Source organism: Artemia franciscana, unplaced genomic scaffold (assembly GCF_032884065.1).
Source record: "Artemia franciscana unplaced genomic scaffold, ASM3288406v1 Scaffold_1097, whole genome shotgun sequence".
NCBI classification, from domain to species: domain Eukaryota; kingdom Metazoa; phylum Arthropoda; class Branchiopoda; order Anostraca; family Artemiidae; genus Artemia; species Artemia franciscana.
In genome coordinates this window covers 140,828-154,839 of record NW_027062740.1, presented here as the reverse complement: position 1 = coordinate 154,839, position 14,012 = coordinate 140,828, and the positions used below count along the sequence as shown (strand labels likewise).

Here is a 14,012-nt window from a genome sequence, read left to right as displayed (position 1 = left end):
CACATGCAGCTTCCAAAGATTGCATCAAATTGTATTTTTGCACTAAAGCAAAGATGCTACACATAATAGTCTGTCAAATTCCTTGTCAGCAACTGAGCAGTGCATGAAACTTGACTGAATAAATTTAGAGCCTAAATTACACCATCTGCCTTAAATATTCCTTTCTTGGGGTAAGCTTCAAGAGCCCATAGATTACTTGCAGGATTCAAGGAGACTAACTCTTGTCTTCAAAGACCCTGGGTTACACCACCTCAAATTGTCTGATACTTGAGCATTGGCAGTGTGGCTCTTTATAAGTAATGTCAATAATGTATGGCCTTTTCAGTGTGATGACATTATAGTGGCTCTTTTCTTACACTGCCAAGCTAATTGCAGTTGCTAATATTTTGACTTAGATTAAGAGAGCAAAAGAAGCACATACCTTGATTTTACTTAAAAGACTAATGTTAAATGCAAAACTGCATCTTAATATCCTTGCCTTGTAGCTGCTAACAAACAAAAATGCAATTCAAGTCTTTTTACACTCTATTTAAGTAGTGGAGCATAGGCTTAAATTATTTTTTTAAAGTCAAGATGAGGTGGTTTATAGGCTAATACCAATTTAAAAGAGTTTAATACTTGTATGATATAGCCAATACTAAAAAAGTTGTACAATCATTGACATTTTATAGAGCCAGTTTTTTTTTGGTTTGTTTCTTTGAGCTTAGCATAAGACAAGAAAAAGAGAAGTGACAGAATCAATGGAAAATATATAATTTGGGCTACATATTTGCACAATAGGGGGGCTTGGTAAAGTACTTGGACAGTGTGAAGTTAGATAACAATTCATACCTTATAATATTCAGAATAACTGTACCTAACCCATTAGGCATGCAGACCCACAATACTTCACCCCACCCCACCCCTTAATGTGCAAATATATAGCTTAAATTTGTTTTTAAAGTATTATATTTTGATCATATATAGGTATATTTCCTTAGGATTGACCCTCACAGAAACATATTAGGTAGGGGCTATATCATATAAGTACCAACAGTTCATCAAGCTTTGGTAAATAGTTCAAGGCCAGGGCATTAGCCAAGCATAAGGGGGCTGAGGCTTGCATGTAGGCCTAGTTAAGTTAAACTGGTAGCAACCCTAAAAATCTAAAATAGTCTATATATTAAATTTTAATGATGAAAGAATTTTATTATCTTGCTCATGTTTACTTTTGAGGGGGAAATAACATCTCCTATTGTTCTAGTTAAGCCTATAATTATTAGAGGATCATAATTGCTTGCTTTACCCAAAGCAAAATATGCATTATAATGCTACACATAATATGTAAAGCAATATAGGCTACTTGTAAAGCATACAAGGGATAATCAAATGTTATTACTCTTCTGTTGTATTTGCAGCCAGTCAGAAAAAGAATTTGTTGCCAAGATAACCCTTTCCCCATAACCAAGAAAGTAGTTCAGATAGACATGTAAAGCTATTTTGAACAGGAATGAATGAATAAGTAGGCTAGGTAACTATCCTAACTTTCATCAGAAAAATATGGGGCAGGTCTAGTCTAGGTCAAAAGTACCTAGCCTATAGGGTAAAACAACTGGTACTTGGTCATTTTGTTCACTCTTCACTTTTTGACATTCAATCTACTATAACTAGGCCTACTTTTATTCTGTTGCCCTATTTGGAGCCTCTAATATCCCCTGTTACCATAAAAAAAACCTTATCATGCTTAATTATCACTGCAACCTTCATTCCTGAAAGAAAATCAGATCTGTCTAGAATTCCTTTGGATAGCTTAAAGCAAAATGTGCCATAAGCTAAAGCAGTTTTGTGGGGAGCAGAAATATGCTCACACTTTAAAGGCTATATTCTAGGCATTAATAACAGTCTAGGTAAGCATATTATCTTAGCTTTAAGAGCCTTGGTTTAGGGCAAGGCTATTTGAATTTAGAGGAATCATTTCCAAGTTCAGTCCACATGGCAGTTAACTAGCCTTGGGTTTGTGCATTGGTCTAGGCTGTTTTAGTCTGTGTTATTTCCTAAGCTTTGCAAAGATTTGGCTAAATTGACCTAGCCTAGTCCTACCCTTCAATTTAAGAAAATATAGGCTAGGCCCACAAACAGTTTGAGGGATTTTCTGGGGACAAGGAAGCTACCTTTTCTTAAAATAGGCTACCAATACTTCAGGCTTCAATAATCTTTTGATTAGTAGAAAAACTAGACCAGCCTGTGTGAAACCATTAGAAAGAGGATGACTTAACATTTCAATCCACATTGCTTGAACTTGGTCTATTCCGGCATGGCTATTTTGCAACTAAAATCAAATATTCTTCACAGCATAATAATGGAAAACAGTTCAATATCTTATAATATTGCTTACCTTATTCTCAAGTGAGTCCTAAAGTTTCTAGTACAAAAAGGGAATGACAAGAGTTCCAAGAGTAAAGATTACTAGCCTACTATCTATTTGAATTCAAGAACTTAGGTTAACTCCGTGTTCTTTTACTTGTGCGATTACTTCTCCACATATCCCAAGATATCAATAAATACTTATCCGGCCACGTGTCACATGAAAAGCTACGGATAACCAGGAGAAATGAGATTGAAGAAAAGACTAAATTAATAAAGCATTCTGGTAGCCTAATTTTTGAGCTTCTTTGATTACTGTTTTAACAGTTAAAATTAAGGTATTTAAGATATTTTTCCTTCTTTTCACCCCGTGACTGGTTTTGTGGAATTTCTTCCTCCTGATGTTTCTGTAGTGCTTGGAAAGGCATTCATTATGCCTGACTCCCATGATTCAGGGGGATCTGTTTCATCTGCTTTTCTCATGGGTGAGGACAGTATCATTAGAGTATGTTTGAATAAAACAGGGGAGCCTGGTCTCTTTAATCCTTTGCTGGGTGTAATCATGAAATGAATTATGCTGTTGAGAAACCAATTTACTGAATGCCAAAAAGACACAATTTTGGTAGGATCCTCAAATGGCCTGAATAAAACAGGGGAGCCTGGTCTCTTTAATCCTCTGCTGGGTGTAATCATGAAATGAATTATGCTGTTGAGAAACCAATTTACTGAATGCCAAAAAGACACAATTTTGGTAGGATCCTCAAATGGCCTGAGGGGCTGGTATTTTGGTGCTGCAAAAAAGGATACAGATATCTTTAAATCCAACATGCAACTGAATAACAAGACTCCAGCTCTTTCTAATGAAGAATTCCATCCCCTGAAAACCCCACTCTAAGCCCAATCATGTCAACTCAACAAAGAGTCTTGGAACCCATAATTAAGAAGATAATCAGTGATACCTCAACAGTTGGAATTCCAGAAATGATCAATTCATTTCTGTCCTCAAAATTTAAACAAATTGAAGATTCTATCTCAGGCTGTTTGGAAAACATGTTTCAAGATTTTAGTTCCTCACATGCATCATCTGATTGAACATTTACAGATCTCACCTCAAATCATTCTATTTCCTGTAAAACCAACTCACCTTTAAAACCAACATCAGATATCTCAAAAAAACCTTCTTCAACAAAAAATCAATTCCTTAAAAGAAATGCATGTGCTCTCTCACCTATCTCAAAACAGAAAGCAACTAAAAACAAATGGAAACAATCCTTAGTATCAAAGACAGCTAACAGTTTAGAATGAGAATAGTTCAATTTTAACACTACAGGTCTACCCATTGATTGTTTGGTTGAGTTAAAAAGGTCTTTGGATATTGAATCTCCAGAAATTGTTTGCATTTAGGAATTTCATTTGTCCCTTGGAAGAAATTTTAGTGTTAAAAATTATACATCACATAGAAAAGATAGGTTCCTAAATTCCTCTTCTCAAAAAGGTGAAGGCCTATTGACACTCATGAGAAAGGATTTGATTAGCTCTGTTGTCAATATTGATGTCCAGTCATCAATGGAAATACTAGTTATAAAGGTTGAGATTGATGATCTTCTCCCTCTTGTCAGTAGTTAATATTTATGCAAATAAACCCTTTTCTTCCAATAATGCAACTTTCAAGAATTTATTAGATCTCTCCCCAAACCAACTAATACTTGGGGATTTTAATCTTCACCATCCCCTGTGGGACTCAACCCACCCTAGAGACCCTCAATCATTGTTGCTCTTGGATTCAATCTCTATCTGTCAGAATTCCCAAACACTAATCACCTAAGAATTTAGGAACTTATGTGCATCTGTTTTGTTGGTAGTAGACTATCTGTTTATAGTAAGGTTGCCAGGTTCCATGACAATCTTGGCAGTTAGTATTACCCACTTTTTACAGAACTGTCAAAAAGACCAGTTCCCTCTAAATTTAACATTGCTCCTTGATGAATTATATTCTTGATATTCTTCAATAAGGATAATTGGAAACCATGGGCATTTAAATTGGGGAGTATGATACCAGATCTATTTAATGGTATTGATGATTTAAATGATAATGTCACTAAAAGCATCATTGATGCTTCAAATATTTTTTTAAAACTCCAAACACAACTTGTAAAAAATAGAAAAAAAAATGTACACTTTTGGTATAATAATTTAGAATCACTAAAACAAAATAAGTGTAATGCTCAAAAAATCTGGCTTTCGGATAAACGCAACCTTTACAAAAAAATATGAAATGAGAAAGGCTGAAGCTATTTTTAAGAAACATGTCCTAGCTGAAAGAAAGGCAGCTTGGGAAGATATTTGTGAAAATCAGTTTAATCAGTCAACTCCTTCTAAAACACTGGAAAATTTTCAGAAAATTTGCAGGTTATCAGCATAGTGAACAGTCTATTCAAGAGATTAAGTCCAATAATGGTTTATTTATCTATAAGCCATATGAAGTGTCAGAGTCTTGGAATGGTTGTTTTGCAGGTCAATCTTCAAATAGTAGTACAAATAATAACTCTCTGTTTTTGGAAGCTCAGTTTCCCCCAGGGTCTGTCACAAATCTTTACAAAGATTTTGATATGGATGAGCTAACTTCTACAATACAGTCTCTAAATGACTCAGCAATGGGTGAAGATTTGGTACACAATAAGATGCTTAGAGCTCTTCCACCAACTTTCTTGGTCCCTCTTCTTTACTTGTTTAATAGATGTTGGGAAAGTGGCTCTGTCCCAACTGCTTGGAAGTCTTCAATTCTAGTCCCAATATATAAAAATAAAGGGGATTGTTCTGACCCAGCCTCATACTGTCCAATTGCCTTAATCTCATGCATTGCTAAACTCTATGAGAAAATGAATAAGCTGAGATTTGGACCCCTTATTGATAATTTTCTTATTGCTGAACAAGCAGGTTTTTGGAAAGGTAGATCAACCCTTGATAACCTAATTCAACTTGATCGTGACATTAATAAAGCTTTTACAAGAAAGCAAGTTGTATCTGCAGTTTTCTTTGACATTAAGAAAGCTTATGACACATAGGACCCCTTTGCATTCCTTAGACAGGCTCATAAATTTGATGTAAGAAATAATTTTTGGAAGTGTTGCAGGGCAGTGCTTTTTAATAGGACTATTAAAAACAGAGTTGGATCCATATGCTCCTCTGCTAAAACAGTCTCATTGGGTGTTCCTCAAGGAGGAGTTTTGAGTCCTCTTCTTTTCAACATACTGATTAATGATATTATTTTGCCTGATATGCCCTCAATAAAGTTTGCCTTATATGCTGATGACTTAGCCCTTTGGACTGATGGCACCTGTCCTGAAGCTTGTCAACCCAAGCTTCAGGGAGCAATTGATAAACTGTCATTATGGCTTAATACAAAAAATCTGTTTTTTTTTTCTATCCCAAAAATCACTGGCATTGTTTTTTATGGGAAAATTGACCCTAGGCAAGATTGTCCCTGAATTAATCTGACTCTATATAAACAACAAAATTATTTTGCCAGGAATGTGAAGTTTCTTGGTATTTGGCTTGATAATAAGTTAAATTGAAATGGTCCGATGTGTACTTTGTGATGCTCTTGAAAAACAACTAAATTTTATGCATGCTTTTGCTGGGCAAAAGTGGGGTGCTAGCCAAGATGGTCTTAAAAACTATTCATGTCTATAATATATGGAAAGATTGAATATTGTCTCCCTGTCTATTACTCAGCTTCAAAAAAAACTAATTTCTAAAATTGAATAAATAGTACACCATGGCCTGAGACTAATCACAGATGCACTAAAAAGTACTCCTATTGCAGCTCTGTTCAATGATTATATTCTGATCCCTTCTTTGGAAGAAAGTTTCTTGAAACTTTCATCTAGAACCTCCATGTTCTCAAGGAGTGTCTCATAAAACACACTTGTTTCTGTGAAAATCAGAAGACATATAGTAGTCCAGCCATTATCAAGTTGGTCTCCTTGCTTAATGGCATAGGTGTTCCTGAAAACATAATCTTTTCTTGCCAGACCCAGATATCTCCCAACCCTCCTAATAACATTGATAATGTTATAGATATAAATATCCCTGACATGGATTGTCCTAAGAATAAAATGAATAGTCTAATCCTTCATCAACTTACATTAGCTAAAATGGTTTAATTTTATAATTGGAAAAAGATATTTACTAATGGATCAGTCTCAAATGATGGGAAGCCATCCATAGGCCTTTTTTCTGAGTTTTTTGTATCAACCAAGTGACATATAGCAATTGCAATTTCTGTCAGTCTGTCGGTCCTGGTTTTGCTATTTTAGGCACTTCCAGGTAAGTTAGGACAATTTGTATCAGGACCTGGACCAAATTAAATTATAAATAGTCTTTTTCCTAATTTGACCATCTGCAGAGGATTGGTGGAATTGTTAATTTGGAAACAATTGAAAAAATGAAGTATTTTTGACTTATGAATAGTGGATCAGATCTTAATAAAATTTGATGTTTGGAAGGATATTGTGTCTCACAGCTGTTACTTTAAATCCTGACCAGATCTGGTGACATTGGGGGGGGGGGGAGTTGGGAGGGGGAAACCTAAAATCTTGGAAAACACTTAGAGTGGCAGTATTGGGATGAAACTTGATGAGAAAAATAAGTACAAGTCCTAGATACATGATTGACATAACCAGAACGGATCCACTCTCCCTGGGGTAGTTGGGGTGGGGGTTAATTCTGAAAAATTAGAAAAAATGAGGTATTTTTAACATGCAAATGGGTGATCGGATCTCAATGAAATTTGATATTTAGAAGGATATCATGTCTGAAAGCTCTTATTTTAAGTCCCGACCAGATCTGGTGACATTGGGGGGGAAGATCGGGGGAACCTAAAATCATGGAAAACGCCTAGATCGGAGGGATTGGGATGAAACATGGTGGGAAAAATAAGCATAAGTCCTAGATACATGATTTACACAATTGACACGGATCCAATCTATTGGGGGGGGGGGTGCTTAATTCTGAAAATTAGAAAAAATGACGTATTTTTAACTTACAAAGAAGTGATCAGATCTTCATGAAACTTCATATTTAGAAGGACCTTGTAACTCAGATCTCTTATTTTAAATCTCAACAGGATCCAGCGTCATTGGGGAAGGCAGTTGGGGGGGAGGGGCTGGAAATCTTAGAAAATACTTGAAGTGGTGAGATAAGAATGAAATTGGATGGGAATAATCGAAACCTGTCTAAGATACGTGAGTGTCATAACCGGATCTGCTGTCTTTGGTGGAATTGGGGGGGGGGGGTAATTTGGAAAAATAAGGTAGGCCTATTTGTAACTTACGAAAGGATGACCAGATATTAATGAAATGTGATATTAGAAGGATCTTGTGCTTTAAATCTCTAGTTTTAAATTCCGACCAGATCCTGTTACATTGGGGGAGTTGGAGGAGGAAATCGAAATTCTTGGAAAACTTGAAAATTGGGGTATTTTTACCTTACGAATAGCTGATCGGATCTTAATGAAATTTGATATTTAGAAGGAATTCAGGTCTCAGAGCTCTTATTTTAAATCCCGACAAGATATTTTGACATTGGGGGAGTTGGAGGGGGAAATCTTGGAAAACACTTTGGGTGAAGGAATCAGGATGAAGCTTGGTGGATAGAATAAACAAATGTCCTTGGTGCGTGATTGACGTAACCGTACTGGATTCGCTCTCTTTGGGAGAGTTGGGGGAGGGGCTTAGTGATTTGGCGAGTTTGGTACTTCTGGACGTGCTAGGACAATAAAAATTGGTGGGCGTTCCAGGGAGCTGCATAAATTGACTTGATAAAGTCGTTTTCCCAGATTTGACCATCAGAGAGGCTAAAGAAAGAGGAAAAATTAGGTATTTATAACTTACAAGTGGGTGATCGGATCTTAATGAATTTTGATATTTAGGAGGACATCGGGACTCAGGGCTCTTATTTAAATCATTAAATAAGCATTAAGCTTCTGATTTTCCTTTTAAATCAATCTATTGATCCTTAGAATTTTGTTAGAGGTCATACCATATGAGATCTGGCTCTTAGCTCTTCTTGCCTCGTCACAAGTGCCACATGAGCTCTTGGCTCTTGTTATTTTGTGCTCTTAAAAGAGGGCCATATCCTTCAGGGGGGGGGTACTAGGTCTTAAGCCACCCATACGGGTTTTTCACCTTTGCAAAAACAAACATAAGTGCGTGGAAACTAATTTATGATGGGCTTTTGCGTTGTTTTTTATTTGTATGACTATTCTTCAAAAAATAATACCCCCCCCCTCCTGTAGAGAAGATGTTTCTGTAGAGAAAATGGGTTTAAAGGCTACTTTATCATTGAAATTGGCTTTTCTCAGTTATTATTTTCTTGCTCAAAGTACCAAGGACAATAAAAGATAAAAATTTATTGGTCTGTAATTTTTTTTCAGATTTTTCTCTGTTTTTTTTTTTCTTCTAATTTTTCTAACTTCTAATTTTTTTTCTAAGTTTTGGGAAAACACCATATTTCATCAGTGTTGCCATGTTGAATCGTAAGAGTAAGTTACGAAAATAGTTAGTAAAATTTATTTTTGTCAAAAAAAAAATGAATTAAATGACAGCCTATTGATTCATAAAGACAACTTAACTTTCAAAAGAAATTTACATCTATTAAGGCTGCTTGGTGCCATATTTTTATTACTAAAATCTCACCCCCCCCCCTCCCCTACGCTGATTGTTTTATATTTGATGCCTGCTACTACTGAAAATTGTGTGCCAGCATTTAGAGAACTTTTGTTTTGTTCCAATTCCTAATTTATCATAGTTTCGAAAAATACATATGGCTGTATACTACTACCACTACAACTTCATTTAGCACCAAGCTGCATCAGACTAAAACAGCTATGTACGCTCCTCCTTCATCCCGATCTATTCCAAGCCCCCTCTTTATACCCTCCCAGAAAGTTTCAATTTCCCTTTAATATTTCCTTTCGACTTCTTCCCACCCCATCCGCTGGGTGTATTAGTTTTCATATAACGAACCCAAACAGTGAGATTTCATTTTCATTGTCTTTGGTACTTAAAAATTAACTATTGTCTGAACAGTGTCCTGCAGCTGGTGTCTAGGGTATATTTTACAAATTATATTTTTTTATTACCACAAATACTACCAATTCATCACAGTGCTAACTATTTGAAATAGCGGACACTTGCCCCCTCGTTTGTCTTTACTCTTTGCTGTTTCGTGGAGAAACAGGCTGAATACACCCTTTTCATCAAATCTGCTTTGCAAATGAGTAATGAATTGATGCTCATTCCACTAAAAGAGCAGGTTATTACTTGCTTATTATATTTAATTGTATCTTCTGGAATGGAGAATATTAGTTGGTCATCTCTGGATTAGGGGTTGTACACTGTTTGAGTTTGGCGAAAACACGGTTAAAAAAATTACAATAAAACTTAAGACATTTGCAATTATTTGTGACCACTCCTTTTGTGCTCTCTCATTTGGTACTGAAGTTGGAGGCACTGAGAGAATGTCTGTTTGCAATTTCACTTATTTCCCGATAACTGTACAAGTAGTCTCAAATTCTACCGAATCAGGGCACATGACCGTTTTTTTGCTGATTCTAGATATATAAGTTTCATCAAATTTAATCTTTGTCATAAAAAGTTACGAGCCTGAGAAAATTTGCCTTATTTTGGAAAATAGGGGGAAACACCCCCTAAAAGTCATAGAGTCTTAACGAAAATCACACCATCGTGTTCAGCGTGTAAGAGAACCCTATGGCAAAAATTTCAAGCTTCTATCTACAAAAATGTGGAATTTCGTATTTTTTGCCACAAGACAGATCACGGGTGCGTGTTTATTTGTTTGTTTTTTTTTCCCAGGGGTCATCGTATCAACCAAGTGGTCCTAGAATCTCGCAATAGGGCTCATTCTAACGGAAATGAAAAGTTATAGTGCCCTTTTTAAGTGACCCAAAAAATTGGAGGGCACCTAGGCCCCCTCCCACGCTCATTTTTTTCCCAAAGTCAACGGATCCAAATTTTGAGATGGCCATTTTGTTCCGCATAGTCGAAAACCATATTACCTATGTCTTTGGAATGACTCACTCCCCCACAGTCCCTGGGGGAGGGGCTGCAAGTTACAAGCTTTGTCCAGTGTTTACATACAGTAATGGTCATTGGGAAGTGTACAGACGTTTTCAAGGGGATTTCTTTGGTTTGGGGTGGGGTTGAGGGGAGGAAACTATGTGGGAGGATCTTCTCTTGGAGGAACATGTCATGGGGGAGGAGAAATTCAATGAAAAGGGTGCGGGATTTTCTAGCATTACTATAAAAAAACAATAAAAATGTAAACACGAAAAAGTTTTTCAACTGAAAGTAAAGAGTAGCATTAAAACTTAAAACTAACAGAGATTATTACGCATATGAGGGGTTCTAAAAATACTTTAGCATAAAGAGCGAGGTATTTAGGAGGAGATAAATACCTTGCTCTTTAAGCTAAGTGTTTTTAGTAATTTCAACTATTTATTCCACAGCCTTTCTGATTCAGGGGTCATTCTTTAAGAATTTTGACAAAACTTAAGATTTAGTGTACAGAGCGAGGTATTAACGAGGGGACAAACCCCCTCATATACATAATAAAAATTAAATAATATAAAAGTTTGTTATGTAAGTTAATTCTTAAGTTACGTATATTTTTTACTAATAAAAACTTTCGTTAAAAATTAAAAGTTCTAGTTGCCTTTTTAAGTAACCAATAAATTGGAGGGCAACTAGTCCTCCTTCCCCACCCCTTATTTCTCAAAATCGTCAGATCTAAACTAAGAGAAAGTCGTTTAGCCAAAAAAAATTAATATGCAAATTCCATTTTACTAATTAATGTGCCTAAGCCAAAATCAAAAATGCATTAATTCAAAAACGTTCAGAAATTAAATAAAAAAAAAGTTTATTAAACTGAAAGTAAGGAGCAATATTAGAACTTAAAACTGACAGAAGTAACTCAGTATATGAAATAGGTTGTCCCCTCCGCAATCCCTTGCTCTTTACGCTAAATTTTGATTCTTTGTCACAATTCTACTTTTTAAAACAATTAAAAACTATTCCTCTGCGGAGAGCCAAAATCAAAACATGCATTGATTCAAAAACGTTCAGAAATTAAATAAAAAAACAAGTTTTTTCAACTGAAAGTAAGGAGTGACATTAAAACTTAAAATTAACAGAAATTACTTCCTATATGAAAGGGGCTGCTTCCTCATCAATGCCCCGCTCTTTACGCTAAAGTTTTTTACTGTTTTAAAAAGAAGAGTTGAGAGAAAGAGTCAAACTTTAGCGCAAAGAGCGGGGCGTTGATGAGGAAGCAGCCTCTTTCATATACGAAGATCTGTGGCTGCACATGTCATGTCATCTGCGGGGATTATATTTCTTAGTAGACAGGAAATACAGGTAGAAAATAGGGTGTAGAATGTCCAACAGTGTCTATTTCTTTAACTCTGTATTTGATACAGTACGTTTGTATTTCTTAATTCTTATTTTAGTGCTTGTCTCTTTTTTTTGGGGGGGGGGGCTGATGTTTCGGGTCACAGCTTAGTAAGATAAATGTTAAAGAAAATGATTTACATGCTTATTGTAAATAAAGCGTTTTGAACGTATTAAATCTGCTTGGTTATGACTATGGCCCAACCGTTATATTGCCCGGCCGGTACTATCGGGCCGTGATGGGGGTCAGTGTTATTATTTTATATCGATCAAAGATTTAATCGACTAAAACCTTATTATTCAGTCAGGGGTGTAGCCAGGGGGCAGGGGGTCGTCGAAATATGGAGAAGAGGAATTTCCTAGTTTTCGGTGCCAAGTCCTGACATCTTGAGAAATTTGGCCTCAATGTGTCCGCATTTGTCGGAAGATATTTTTTTTCATTTGTCTTTGTTAAAAGTGACTAAGGTAGTTCTTAACCTATACTGTTTTTCCTGTTACGCAAGAAAGTTACGATTAACCACCAAAATTCGAGTGATTTTGAGCTAGATGTTTTTTTCTGATAATAAAAAAATATCTTAACTTTGTATACATTTTCTTTTAACATTTCGGAAAAAAAAAACTAAATTTACTAAATTCGAATTTGTTTGAATTAAGTTATTTGAAGTTATTCGATTTGGAAATAATAGTTAATATATTCCCCTAAACATAATTGAGAAAGTCAACTGATGCCGAGACTCGTAAAATGTCTTTGAGCCACCAAATAATCTGAAGAGAATTGGGAGGTTGAACTTCCCATGCTATGTTATGGTTTGAACCTAAACACTGACCAAGATGTTGGCCAGTGGCTACCCTCCCCTCGGCTGGCTGGTCTGAATTAACGTTCAATTAATAATAAAAGGGACTTGAACTATAAATTTTTCATCTAATGAGCACTCTCCGAAGTTTTAGCGAGCATGAGGTGTGGATGAGGAAGGGACAATCCCCCTTCTATACGGAATAAATTCTCCTCATTTTAAGGTTTAATGTTAGTCTTTACTTTCATAATAACACCGTAGACCAGAAATATTCCCAGAAATCATGAGGGAGTAGATATCAATTTAACATTTTTTCTAATGCTTTTTTCAAAAGTTTCTTTTGCCCCCCCCCCCAAAAAAAAAACCCTAGCTACACCCTGGGGATTATTCATCAAGTTTTACCTCCACCCTCCCCTTGTCTTTCTCTTAGAATTAATTTTGTATTTCTCTGATGGTTCAATGAGAGCTGGGATTTTTTGGCATTAAAATGTGTGCTTTGAGGTATCTCCCTCCCTCCCAAACTGCAAAATAATCAGAAACCCCGTTGTAGAAGTTTAAGTGCTTTTTTATGTTTTGTAATTTGTCCACTGCTGACAGATAGTATTTGTTATTGGGAAACATAGGGATTTTTTCGCGGGGTATTTTCCGACGGGGGCTGTTGGGTAATTTTCTGTGGGGAGTAAATTTTTAGGGGTGGTTTCCTTTCAGCGAGCATGTGTTTTCCGAGGGGGTGTACTTTCCGCTGGGGGGGGGGGTAAACTTCTGGAACAGACAAAGAAATGTTCTCTTTATTGTATAAAATAGATGTCAACCAACTAAGGGTTAAAGAAAGACCCAACAAAATCACAAACAACTTGATTCAATTTATGTCGCCAATTTTTTTTCTTTTTTTTGTCAGCTTGGAATTTTTGTTACTCATGATTTTTTGAAATATTAAATACAGTTTCTATTGCAGGAATAAATCTAGATCCCGCCACGGGAAACAAGTGCATGGCCAAGCGTCAATCGTGGAATGTTCATCGTCTTTAACTGGCGCTTCTACTTCAAGAGGAACAGTCTACTTGACCCGGGAACTCAGGGATACAAGTTCCAGACTGACCAGGTACAAAAATTCCTCGAACCCTCCCAACAAAATGGTGATTACCCGTTGGATGAAGAAATGATTTATGCAAGTTACAAGCTGAGTAAAGAGATCAAGCAAGTTCCTCCAAATTACTGCGTAACTTTTTTGTAAACAATGGGCATCTGCTACAATTTAAGATCTGTGGCTGCACATGTCATCTGTGGGGATTATATTTCTTAGTAGACAGGAAATACAGGTAGAAAATAGGGTGTAGAATGTCCAACAGTGTCTATTTCTTTAACTCTGTATTTGATACAGTACGTTTGTATTTCTTAATTCTTA

General features: G+C 36.0%; 1 protein-coding gene across 2 annotated transcripts in view; it reads left to right on the top strand.

The window, feature by feature from the left end:
* The first annotated feature begins 2,584 nt into the window (after positions 1-2,584).
* LOC136042324 (transmembrane 9 superfamily member 2-like) overlaps positions 2,585-14,012 on the top strand; it is an 83,214-nt gene continuing 71,786 nt past the window's right edge. Inside the window, exons 1-2 of one of the 2 annotated variants that reach the window (XR_010621257.1) lie at positions 2,585-2,681; positions 13,563-13,926. The gene's annotated coding sequence lies outside the window, so the exon portion shown is untranslated. The remainder of the gene's footprint in view (positions 2,682-13,562; positions 13,927-14,012) is intronic. The other variant, XM_065727276.1, reaches the window with a different exon arrangement.